The sequence below is a fragment of the Sminthopsis crassicaudata genome, chromosome X (assembly GCF_048593235.1).
Source record: "Sminthopsis crassicaudata isolate SCR6 chromosome X, ASM4859323v1, whole genome shotgun sequence".
NCBI classification, from domain to species: domain Eukaryota; kingdom Metazoa; phylum Chordata; class Mammalia; order Dasyuromorphia; family Dasyuridae; genus Sminthopsis; species Sminthopsis crassicaudata.
Genome location: NC_133623.1, coordinates 45,125,395 through 45,138,047, shown reverse-complemented (window position 1 = coordinate 45,138,047; position 12,653 = coordinate 45,125,395). Strand labels below are relative to the sequence as shown.

General features: G+C 43.9%; 1 protein-coding gene across 3 annotated transcripts in view; it reads right to left on the bottom strand.

The window, feature by feature from the left end:
- The window catches only part of GPC3 (glypican 3), a 742,965-nt gene that overhangs the window by 167,963 nt on the left and 562,349 nt on the right, over window positions 1–12,653 (bottom strand). The gene's annotated exons all lie outside the window — the stretch shown is intronic.

Sequence of the window (12,653 nt, the reverse complement as noted above, 5' to 3'; positions counted from 1 at the left end):
AACCATCCCTGGAATGAACCTCTGGCAAGACACAAAACACTCCCCAGGTCTTGTTTACTTGGGTCCTCACAATAAAACCAAGAAGAGTCATAAACTCAGGATGCCTATCACCAGAGCAACAAATTACCTCGTCTAGGGGTTGCTAGTAAAGAAAACGCTAGGTCTTACTGGAAATTTCTAAAGAAAAAAGTATTCCCCTCTTTATTCATGATACTAAGAGTTCCTGTGTCTATAGGGCTTTAAGGTTTATATATAAAGCACTTTCCTCACAAGGACCCTGAGATACGGGTAGTGCTGGGACTACCACCCCCATTTTACAGATGGGAAAACTGAGGCCCAGCAAGGAGACTAGATTTGCTCAAAGCTCATTGGATAGAAATAATGGACATAAAACTACAACCCTGTTTTTTTTATTTTTTTTATTTATTTTTTAAATTTTATTTATAAAATTTTTTGACAGTATATATGCATGAGTAATTTTTTATAGCATTATCCCTTATATTCATTTTTCCAAATTATCCCCTCCCTCCCTCTACTCCCTCCCTTAGATGACAGGCAATCCCATATTACAATATAACCTAGATACAATATATGTGTGTAAATCCAATTTTCTTGTTGCACATTAAGTATTAGATTCCGAAGGTATAAGTAACCTGGGTAGATAGACAGCAGTGCTAACAATTTACATTCCCCTCCCAGTGTTCCTTCTCTGGGTGTAGTTGTTTCTGTCCATCATTGATCAACTGGAAGTGAGTTGGATCTTCTTTATGTTGAAGATTTCCACTTCCATCAGCATACATCCTCATACAGTATCATTGTTGAAGTGTACAGTGATCTTCTGGTTCTGCTCATTTCACTCAGCATCAGTTGATGTAAGTCTCTCCAGGCCTCTCTGTATTCCTCCTGCTGGTCGTTTCTTACAGAGCAATAATATTCCATAACCTTCATATACCACAATTTACCCAACCATTCTCCAACTGATGGACATCCATTCATCTTCCAGTTTCTAGCCACTACCAAAAGAGCTGCTACAAACATTTTGGCACATACGGGTCCCTTTCCACTCTTTAGTATTTCTTTGGGATATAAGCCCAGTAGTAGCGCTGCTGGGTCAAAGGGTATGCACATTTTGATAACTTTTTGGGCATAATTCCAGATTGCTCTCCAGAATGGTTGGATTCTTTCACAACTCCACCAACAATGCATCAGTGTCCCAGTTTTCCCACATCCCCTCCAACATTCATCGTTATTTGTTCCTGTCATCTTAGCCAATCTGACAGGTGTGTAGTGGTATCTCAGAGTTGTCTTAATTTGCATTTCTCTGATCAGTAGTGATTTGGAACACTCTTTCATATGAGTGGAAATAGTTTCAATTTCATCATCTGAGAATTGTCTGTTCATATCCTTTGGCCATTTATAAATTGGAGAATGGCTTGATTTCTTATAAATTAGCAACCCTGGTTTTTTAAATGTGAAATCCAGTGGCTCTTTCCCCCCTAATATTTTAAATAGGTTCTCTTTCATCCATACTTCACAGTACAGTAGAGTGGGGAAAAGTACCGACTTTTGGAGGCAAAGGACCTGTTTTCTGCCACTTCCCGACTATGTGATCTTGGGCCAAGGCCATCAACCTCTTGGAGCCTTGGTTTCTTCATCTTTAAAAAAAGATGGGGAAAGGGTCGGACTAGACAGCCTTTAAAGGCTCTTCTCACTCTAAATCTAGGCTTCTATATTCCTAAGTCAGAAGAGACATCATGCATATTCTATTTTTATTTAGAGCTAAAATACATGTGTGTGCATGCACATATGTTCAACAGTGAGAGTTCCGAGGACATCATGCTAACAACGGCTTAAAGAAGGACAGCGTGAGTTCATTTTTCAATACCAGCCATAGACTTTGGGGAGCTAAAGATCATTTTCTCGTAGTAAAAAGAATTAGCCAACATATTGCAAAACATGTTTATCATTTTTTTTTAAAAAAAGAGTCTTCTGTCATTTTCCCTAATAGCCTTAAAATATCATTACCACGTCTGGTGAATTTAGGGAACATGTGTTTTTAATATAATAATTACTGCAAGCCACTTAATAACACTGCACCAAAAAGAATTCCCAAGAACTTTTTTATTCAGTCTCTTGCTGTTTGAATGGTAGGCGATGCTGAGAACATACAAGCCCACAGGTAGTTAACTTGGACTGTCAACTTTGGTTCTTACACAACGTTGCTGTTTTTGTTGTGGAGTCATTTTTCAATTGTGTCCCACTGTCTAGGACTCCATTTGGGATTGCTTGCCAGAGATACCGGAGTGGTTTGTCGTTTCCTCCTCTGGGCTCATTTTACAGATGAGGAAACTGAGGCAAACAGCATGAAGTAACACATATAGCTAGTAACCATATGAGGCTGGATTTGAATTGGGGTCTTCTTGACTCCAGGCCCAGTGCTCTATCCACTGTGCTTCCCTTTTATACGATAAACTGCAACAGAGTTTATCGTGTAGCCAAGTCTCTTGACCAGATACTGTGTGAGATCCCTGCCAGTTCTACCTATGAGTTGTGACACATTTTTTTTCTTTTTTCTATACTCTGCTTACAATTTTATTTACATAGGGATTCTTATTAGTAGTCTTTAATGTATCCCTTCTATTATCCATTTTTATATACAAGTTTATACTTGAAAGGTAAAGAAACTATACAATAATAAAATAAAATTGGAAGAAATAACTTGGTTCCAACTAAAGAAATGAATCCATAAAAAGAAAATTTAAGTCAGACATGTGATGTTCTCAATATGGTTTTTGCCCGGGTTCTATGCTCCTCTCCCCACCATACTTTCCAGAATCATGGTACACAACAAAGTAGGTGACTGGGCACGAGAGAATGACTGCAGTCATTCATTTCAGGAACTGGGATAGCTTCTATTGTATGTGATGCGCCTGCCCGCCAACATTATTTCTTTCTTGTATGTTTTCTTCCTTTTTGCTGAGGCAATTGGGACTAAGTGATGGGCCCAGGATCATAGCTAGGAAATATTAACCATCTGAGGTCCTATTTGAACTGAGGTCCTCCTGACTTTATCTCATTGAGTCATTTAACTGCACCCCCCCAACATTATTTCACAGAAAGTCTTCTCCCCCGTGGCAGGCTTCACTGCCCCACTACTAGGAGTAACTGCTGAGAGGCCCTCTCAAGTCACAGTACTAGAATAAGCAGTGAGGTGGAAGTAAATGGATATGTGCACATTGTTAAACATGGAGAAGGAATCCAAAAGGGACAAATTTGTTGACTGCAGGGCACCATGGCCCGGGCGTACACCTTCGTGGTGTGATCAGATTTACCTAGCAATTCCCTCATGGTGACTCTGTGAGAGAGGCCATGTAAGTGAAGGAAGAAATGCTGACCGTGAGAAGGGGGCAGAACTCGGCCGGGTCAGCTATTGGGACTCCAAGTTTGGGGGTTTTCGCTGCTAATGCCACTTGACCTCTGGATAGAGATAGCTGTGAATGGGGATCATTTGCTTCTCATGAACAGTATTTCCTGTGTCTCTGATGAGGAGAAGGAGAAGCCATTTCATGGGATACCATTGTGGGGAAAGGGTCGGACCGGACAGCCTTTAAAGGCTCTTCTCACTCTGAATGTAGGCTTCTATATTCCTAAGTCACAATCAGATCGACAAAGTCGGTTTCTAAAGTGTCTGAAAAAAATTGGTTCTTGGCTGGTCTCCAATGGCTTCAATTCCACTCACCTCTCAGGCAAACTCAAGGGGATATTTTAAAAATTCAAACAGTTTTACCTATTCTTGCAAATTCTTACTTGGGGCTGTGTACATATGGCTGTGTGTGTGTTTGCGTGTGTGTGTGTGTATGTGTGTGTGTGTGTGTGTGTATGTGTGTGTGTGTGTGTGTGTGTGTGTGTGTGTGTGTACCGTGCCACAGGCATGATGGGAAGTCTAGTCACTGCTAATGCCATTTCAGAAATGCAACAGAAAATTCAGTTCAACAAATACTTTTTAAAATTAATTTCGCATTATGAGCCAGGTCCTGTGTCTGACCGAGGACACTGTCCCTGTACTTAGGGAGTTAGAAATCTTTGGTATCAGAGGATTTTAGATTTAGAGGCAGATGGGACCTCCGAGGTCCTCCAGTCCATAGGCCTCATTTTACCTGTGGGGAATTGAAGGCAGAGAAATGAAAATGATGCAGGGCCAGCCACTGACAGGCATTTGAGTAACGTGAGTCCAGATCCAGTTCTCACTGCTGCATTTCCAGAGAAGTCTACCACAAGGAAAAAGAACAGGAAAGCCAAGTACTCCAAAGAAATCTGAAAGAGAGAACACTTTTGGTGTCAGGGTGGATCTGGTGGTGGTGAGAGTAAGTGTGGTGGCAATCAGGAAGACATCATGGAGGAGGTAGCACCTGAGCTGGGCTTTGAAGGAAGAGAGGGCTTTTATCAGTTAGAGGTAAGAAGGTAGCTTGTGAATTAGAGGGAGAGGCTGGGAGAGGTAACTTGGGTGAATACATTCTCTTTGGGGACCTTGAGTTGAAAGGGACCTTCCAGATTTTCTAGACCAAAAGTCTCCTTTTACAGTAAGGGGAGACTGAGGAGCAAAGACCTGATGTGACTAAAGACCAGAAGCTGAGGTTCAAAAGCGTCCTCTAAAGGAGACCCAGAGTTAATGTCTAGCTTCCCCTCTACAACAGAAGTATCATGTCCATACTACACAGAATTACAAATTAATTGCTCAAAATACAGGCATCTTTTAACATCATATCCGTCCGGGGCCAGTTTCTCTGCAAGAAGAAAGAGAGGAGGGGCAGCTAGGTGGCGCAGTGGATAGAGCACCAGCCCTGAAGTCAGGAGGACCCGAGTCCAAATCTGGTCTCATACACTTCGCACCTCTTAGCTGTGTGACCCTGGGAAAGTCACTTAACCCCAATCCCTCAGGGGAAAAATTTTTTTAAAAAAGAAGAGGGAGAGGAGTTTTGAAAGTTTGCAAAGAGTATCAGAGATGAGATGGACCCCAGAAGTCATTTGATTCAGCCTCCTCCTTTTATGGAGGACACGAGCTCTGGAAAAATGCCCAAACTCAAGGAAAGTATCAGAAGAAGATCTAGAGTTGGAAGTCACACCTACTTAATCCAAGGCCATGGCTCTTTCCATATGTTTTACAGAGGAGTAAACTGAGGACCAGGGAGGAGAAGGAAATTTGCTAGGGTTAAACGGAGCAAACAGCAGAGCCTGCATTTGAATACAGGGCATCTGACTATGCTGTTTTCTCACATAATCTGCTTCCACCTTTAGACTGTTTCTGTCTTGATTTTCACCATCACAAAAATGATTTCCATTTTTCTCTCAACTGAAGTGAGGTAGATGGTGCAAGTTCTCTCATCTCCATTTTGTACAGGATGATGGCTCAGAGAACAGGTGGCTTTTCTGACCTCCCAAACTGGGGGAGGAATTTGAATCCGGGGTCAAAACTCTCTCTACTCTGCCATGATCTACTGGAGAAGGCCCAGAAAGTCTGATTTAGGAGATAGCTTATTCCCAGTAATGAGAACAAAGGACTGGGCTGGATGGCCCTCAAAGGCCATCTGGTCCACGTCCTTCATTTTACAGATGGGGAAAATAAGGCCAGTGGAGGCCAAATGAAGAAGGTTAGTGGCAAAGCTGGGTCTAAAACCATGCTTTTGGAGAGCGCTGACTCAGAAGGACATATTGCTCAGTTTCTTTCCCAGTGGAGAAAGTGACGAGACCCAGCCCTCCGTCTCTTGGTGTATAGGGTTGGCGATGATGGAGCTATCCAAGCTATCATTCAGGTCCTAGAACCGCTCTGCACAGTCCCCCCCATACCACCCAAATGCTATAAAGGAGGCGCCAGTGTGGCGCAAAGAAGGATGAGCCAAAGCCTTATGTGGAAAGAGCAATCATTTGGGACTCATAGGCCATGGGTTCAAGACTTGGATCTGTTACCCATAAGCTATATGACTAATGACTGTCAGTTCCCAGCTCTGGGTCTCAGTATCCTCTTCTATGAAATGGGGATAACAAGAACCTCACTGCTTTCCTTCCAGGGTTGTAGAAGGAAATAAAGCTTGTGGGAAGCTGGAAAGCATCACCAAGACAGCAGTTATTATGACTTGGCAAAGCTATAAAAATTGGAGAAAAGAAGAAAAACAAGGAAAGACATGGAAGCAATACAATTAAAGGCAGCGGACCATGTGTCTCCCAGATAAGGGGTCAGGAAGTTGACTCCCAGTAGGATCTCTCAGCTTCTCATCAGCCAGGAAAGAAAAATCTGGCAATGGATATGTTGTTGTCACTGGTGCTTTTCATTTTAAAGAGAGACGGTGTGGGACTTTTTTTTTTCCCCTATGCCACGAAAATCTCTTCATCTAGGAAGTTCAAGCTTTCCCTGGACTTCTCACACTGGAAGTACTCTTAGCCCTTTAATCCCCTTTCTCTGATTGGCTGGTTCCTCTATTTAAAAAATGTCCAGGCCAGCCCCAGCTTCCTCTGGTCCAGGTTCCACTGGGGACTTTCTGTTGGGCCCAAGTACCTTCTCCTACCCTGTCTATCTTTTCCCCCTTTCATTTTCCTTCTCTGCTACCTTCCTCCATGAGACTGTAAGCTTCTCAAGGGCAGGAACTGTCTTTTTTCAGCTCGTATCCTTTGCCCCAGTGCTCAGTGCCTGGCACGTAGGAAATGCTGGACAAATGTCTGCCGACTCGCTTTGCCCAAGATCACCCAGAAGGCAAAGAGCACAATCAGGCTCCAAATGCACTTTCCCAAAGTGGGTCCCAAAGTGCTTCTGTTTCCCGACCCCCAGCCCAGGGTTCTTTTTTTCTACTTGGCCTGTCTTTATTCACCTCTGAATCAAAACCTCTCATGCTGGAATGAGCAGGTATTGGCTGCCCGAGTTTCAACTGCTTCTACCTGGAATGAAAACAATCTTTGGAATTTCTTTCATTTGAACCTGACCCGAAACTGGAGGAAAGCAATAAATTGCTGGATTTCCTTGGAAGCAATACTGTCTGAGGCAGGTTCCAGTCTGACTGCATTACCATGGCCCTGTTCCTCCACACAGGAAATCAAATGTTACTGATAAAATCCACTAAGAGGAGAAATGGCCCACAATACCGCCACGCTGCTCGTGTCTGCTGGTCATTACTATTAGCTTCCAGGCCTTGGAGCTCAGTTCCGCAAGAAAAATATCAACCGGTCAGAAAGCAATTCAGGGATTGACGGGGACGACTTAGACAAGCCGAACGCCTCTCCCCAAACACCGTGATAAATCCAGCCACAAATCCACAACTGGAAAAGGAAATGAAAAGTTCCCCCTTGTTCCCTTTCCAGGCATGGGAATGTGACATGTGAACTTGGGCCCACGGGAAGGGGGAGGCAGGCTGCACCTGCAGCCTTCCCAAGCAAAGGCCTGGGGCCTGACCCTGGGCTCATACCCTCAAGGTTAGGCTGTTGGAGGAGCCTGCTAGTCCAAAAACAATGTTCCTTTTTCTGCTTAGTGTCTATGTTATATCCAGGGCTATCAACACCAGCTATCATCCAGAAGAAGGCAGCTGCAAATTTCTCAGGGAGAGTGAAGCTATTTTGAGGATACACAACAAGGCCAGAGGAGAGCCAATAGGACGGCAAAAGGCCTCAAGAAGATGTCACGTGAGGATCCGTTTAGAGGTCAGAGCAGTGTGGTACAGTGGAAAGGGCACCAGTTCCGGAATCGGGACGTGGGTCAGAATGATGACATTGCTTCTGGTTACCTGTGATCTTAAGCAAACCGCCTAACCTTGCTAAGTCTTACTTGGGATTGTAGGAGGAGAAGGCTGAACCAAGTGAACTCTAAGAGTTCGTCGGCCTCTAAAGCTATGGGTCTATTATAGCACAAGGAAATTCTGGGAGTAATTATCCCAAATGCCACTCAAGCTGACAAGTGAGGTCCCCCAGAGCTAGGCTACATACATTTTCCTCTGAGGATCCTAGGGCTATCCATGAAGGGATGGGGCTTGTCTTTCTATTGCTATTGGCTCATAAGCCCCCACTGGTTTAGTTCCATTCTTGATTATCAGTTCAGATCAAATCATCAGCCAGACTAAATAAGTTTTTCTAAAGGAGTGTTTACCAAGGTAGTATAATAGGAACATTAGATAGTCAACATCCTTCAAAAATCCTGTGTCGGACTTTCCCATAAGTCCCTACAGAATCTAGGGAAAGTGGCCTCAAGCTGAGAGCATGTGTGACAAAAGGCTAACTCGTAGCTTTTGATTGCTGAATATCCTTTTTCCCCTTTTGGAGGGTGTTTAGAAAGGCCCCCAGGAACAGTGTTGCTTTTCTGCCGGGCTGCTTGTAGAGCTGTAAATTAGTTTTCCTATAGAATATCCAGTCTATTCTTATCTCGTGATCTAGACACTAGCTGAGAGATAAGGCCTGGCCAATCCTGGGAAGTTCAAAATCCTCCGGATCCCTGGCAGTTCACAAAGTACTCCTTCAGTCAAAATATGGAGGAAGGGGAAAAGGAAGAGGGCAGAAGCTGGGGCTGATGCCCAAAAAACATTTCTCCCCCACTCTTAAGCAGTGTCTTTTGGGTATTTTGGGGGAATACTGGGGCTATTTTATAGAAAAAGTTCTCTGGTGTATAACCAAGTTTCCTCAAGTTTTTGCACATAGTCAGAAACCTTTGATTTATGAAGATGTATTCTCACCTTGCTGAGATAACCCTCATGGGGTGAGGTGATTGTTATTTATTCAATCCAGCCTCACCTTTACATAATGAAGTGGAGATATTTGTCCTAAAGTAGAGAGGAGGGGAATGGGGTTTGCTGGGAAACAGGAAATGCCTCCAGGTAGAGGAAGCAAGCTTAGAAGGAGCCAGTTTCTCCATTACTACTCTTCCAGAAGCCTGGGTGACCAATTTTCGACACTGATTTCCTGTCCAGATTATGGTTGGGCCATGAGCTCCCGGTTCAGTCTGAGGCTGTGATATAAGCAGGCATATGGGGACCAAAAGCAGAGTCTCCATGACATTTGCTTTTGGGCCCCAGCACCGAGTTGTCCATTTGACCCTGTGTGTCCATGACACCCAAATTGCACATCAGTTTCGTTTAATGTCAATCTGCCCCAAGACTGTTGCTTGCCAGGACTCTTTCTTCTAGGGACAAGAATCAGGAGCGAGCTCAGCTAATGTCATTCACATAAGCAGTTCTAAGCAAGATCAGTCTGACTTCAGCATTTATCAAGCCTTACTTCTTTCTCTAGTACTGGGCTATGTTCTGTGTGCACTAGAGAACAGCTCAATCCAATTTCTCAAGTATACATGGATATGCTCCCAACTCCCCCCCAACACATACATATACATATACACCACCATGCTGACACTAGGAGAGAAATACCCCCCAAAACACCGAGGATGTTGCAGTTACACACAGTCCAATCACCAACATAATTGAGTAGTTTGGCCCAAGCGACATCAGCTCCTTCCTTATTCTGCAGCTTGCCCTCAACTTTCTGGTAGAAGTTCCCATACAATCAGCGACCCCTCCCATTTGTGGTTCTCCCTGCAACCTTATCACAAGAGGAGTTTCCCAAGGAACTCTCTCACGTGCAACACAAGGAGCTTCCTACACTCAATGGCCCCAAATGAGCCCATTCCCCTGTGCTGACACCATCCATATATTTGGACTTTTTAGGGGGGAGGAGAGACCCGTTAGGTAATTTTAGTATCACAGAAACAAGGCCTTTAACAACTTTGTGCCTCAGTTTTCCCAAAATGGGGACAATGTTATTTCTCCCCAGGGGGTGGTAAGAATGAGTTTCTGTCTAAAGTAATGAGATCTTAATAAATGGTAGAGGGAAGGGTTGCCATCTAGGCCTAAGACACCGAAAAACTGGATTTCTTTTCTTCTTGTCCTTGAGATGAACCTTTGTAAACTATTAAGTGTTACATAGATGTAAGGAATCTTTAGAGAATCACAGCCCCAAAGAGGGTTGGGGAGGAAAAGGAGAGAGAGAGAGAGAGAGAGAGAAACTTGGCCAACCCCCTCATTGCACAGGGGAGGAAGCTGAACCTTACAGAGGGGGGAGTTCTCCTCACATTTGTTATTCTCTTATTCACAGCTTCCCCAGTGCTTCCTTTGAGGGCTGACACTCTCCCTATTTTGAGTCCTGGCCAAAATGTGGCCTTTTTTAAGGTCTGAAAACACTTGGTCCAGCTGTTCCAAGTACCACAGATTAGGGAAAATCCTTTAGCACAGATGCGTTGAGCTCAGAGCATTCAGGCAACTGAACAGCAACCATTACAATTGGCCCCAAGCTCATCCTTCATGAGAAGCAGGTGTTTACTCATTTACTTATTTCTGTTTGCTTGTTCTGAAAGGAAGTAGAATTGTTCGTGGCCTGGACGCAGGATGTGAAGGGAGGGAAGCAATAGGCTCCCTAACAAACCGGACCACGCTCCCTGTCAAGCTCCATCTGGGGCTTTGCAGGATGAGGGGAGGGCCAGAGAGAAACAACTGGTAGAGTTCCTAGGGTCACAGATATGGAGCTGGAAGGAATTTCGGAGGCCATCTAGTTCAACGCCTTCATTTTGCAGATAAGGAAACTGAGGCCCCAAAATGTTAAATCATTTGGCAGGCTACACAGCTGACAGCTGTAGCAGAGCTGGGATTCATACCCGTATGTCATGACTCCAAATTCAGTATATTTTTGACTGTATCATTATGAATTAATATAAAGATATTAAGTGGAACATACAGGAGTGTTAGCCCCGTGAGAAAGGCAGGGCAGCTTGGCTACACAGATAAGAAAGCAGCAGCCGTGGGTAACGGCCCTGAAGTGGTCACCTACACCGGGGCTTGCTCAAGCCCCACATAAAAGTAAGGCTAAGCAAGGCTTTTGCTGCCAGCATTTGAAAATTTAGCACTGGTGTATTACTGTTCATATAGCCCTTTCTACTATTGGGGGAGAAAAGGAGGAGACGAGGGAGATCTCATTACAACAAAGCAGCATCGGTTCCTTTCCAGCCTCAAGTTCTACAGTCATAGGAAACAGCAGCAGCAGCAGCAAGGCTTTTTCTAGAGTTCTACCAAACCCATAGTCCCAGAAAGATGTGTGTTTATGGGCACTCAAGAATTATACACAAAGGTCACGTCTTATTTCTTCATATCTGTATGTAAAAATCAGCTATACGGTATAAAAGAAAATGAGACTGCTCATCTAGCTTTGAGGAAAAACATGCAGTGAGTTATTAATCTCATCGTGGGGATGAGTCAGTGACGTTGAACCATTCACATCTCCTTGCACCTGTTACTGAGCATTTGCTCCTTATGTCCCTTTCTCTTCCTTTCTGACTGTCTAACCACTGCCCCCCTCTCCCCCAATGCCTTCTCAACTAACCCTCCTCTCTCCTCTCCTTCTCTTCTCTCCACTAACCCTGGTCCTTCTTATTTCTCCCTTCCCTCTTCCACGTAATAATAGTATATATGAACAGATACATGTGTATAATATTCATATTTATATTAATATAGCTATTCAACCCATGCTCTGTACATTTTTCTGTTATAAATTAACATCATTATCAAATATTTATTCTATACTCACTAAGTACAGATCATTTTACTAGACACTGGGGGGGTCACATTCAAACGCCCGTCCGCTGTAATGAATTATCAACCACGGCACTATTGCTGGGGCTTTTCAAACATAGGATAAGCCTTATAAATGTTTCTGTTTTTTTTAAAAAAAATATTGCACTAATATCAGTCACACAAAAGTCCCCACATTGGACTGGGGAGTAGTCTGAATTGGTCCTGAGCATAATGGACAGGCTTCTTTTCCAGTAGTTTTCCCCCCGAGTCCCTGGGGCAGGAATGGCTCTGCTTGTTAGGCCCTTGATAAGCTACCTTTTTTCCATCACTCAATACCAAATATTAATTTAAACAATTGGGCCATGCTCATTCACTAACCACCACCACCTACTTTGGGCAGGGATGAATGTTACTTGTGGACAAGCTTCAATGGGGATTGTGAAGCCCTTGGAAAAGAAATGAAGACCTAAGGGGTATAAGTAAGGGGCGCAGGAAGTGTCACAAAACATTGGTGGGGATTTCAGATGTGGCAAATTTACTGGGGACTCTTCCCCCATCCAGACATTCTTTAAGTGGAGAATGATTGATCTTCATGTCAGTGGTCCCGGCAAAATGTGAGTTATCTCAGTTTTTGGGAACAGCCTAGCTTACAGCCAGGGACAGTGGTCTTTGAGGAGGGCTCAGGTCAATGCCCGCCGAGAAGACGTTGGCAAAATGGTCACTATGGGGCCCACAGCACTGTTTCTCATTTTGAAGTTTAGCTCTGCCATCCCTTTGTGGGCTAAATGGACACTTTACCCATATTCCCCATTTCCATGACTGCTCACCCTGGCTGTTCCCCAGGCCTGCAATATACTTCCTCCTTACCTTTGCCTCTCAGGAGCCCTAGCTTTTATCGAGATTCAAGTACCACCTGCAATATGAGACCTTTCTCGATTCTCTCAACTGTTACCACTGTTCCACCAAATTACTTTGCATTCATTTATCTGTGTGTATTCTGTGCCTCCCCTGGTAGAATGTGAACACCCCTATTTTTGCTTTTGTCTCTGTATGACGGAAGTCTGGAAT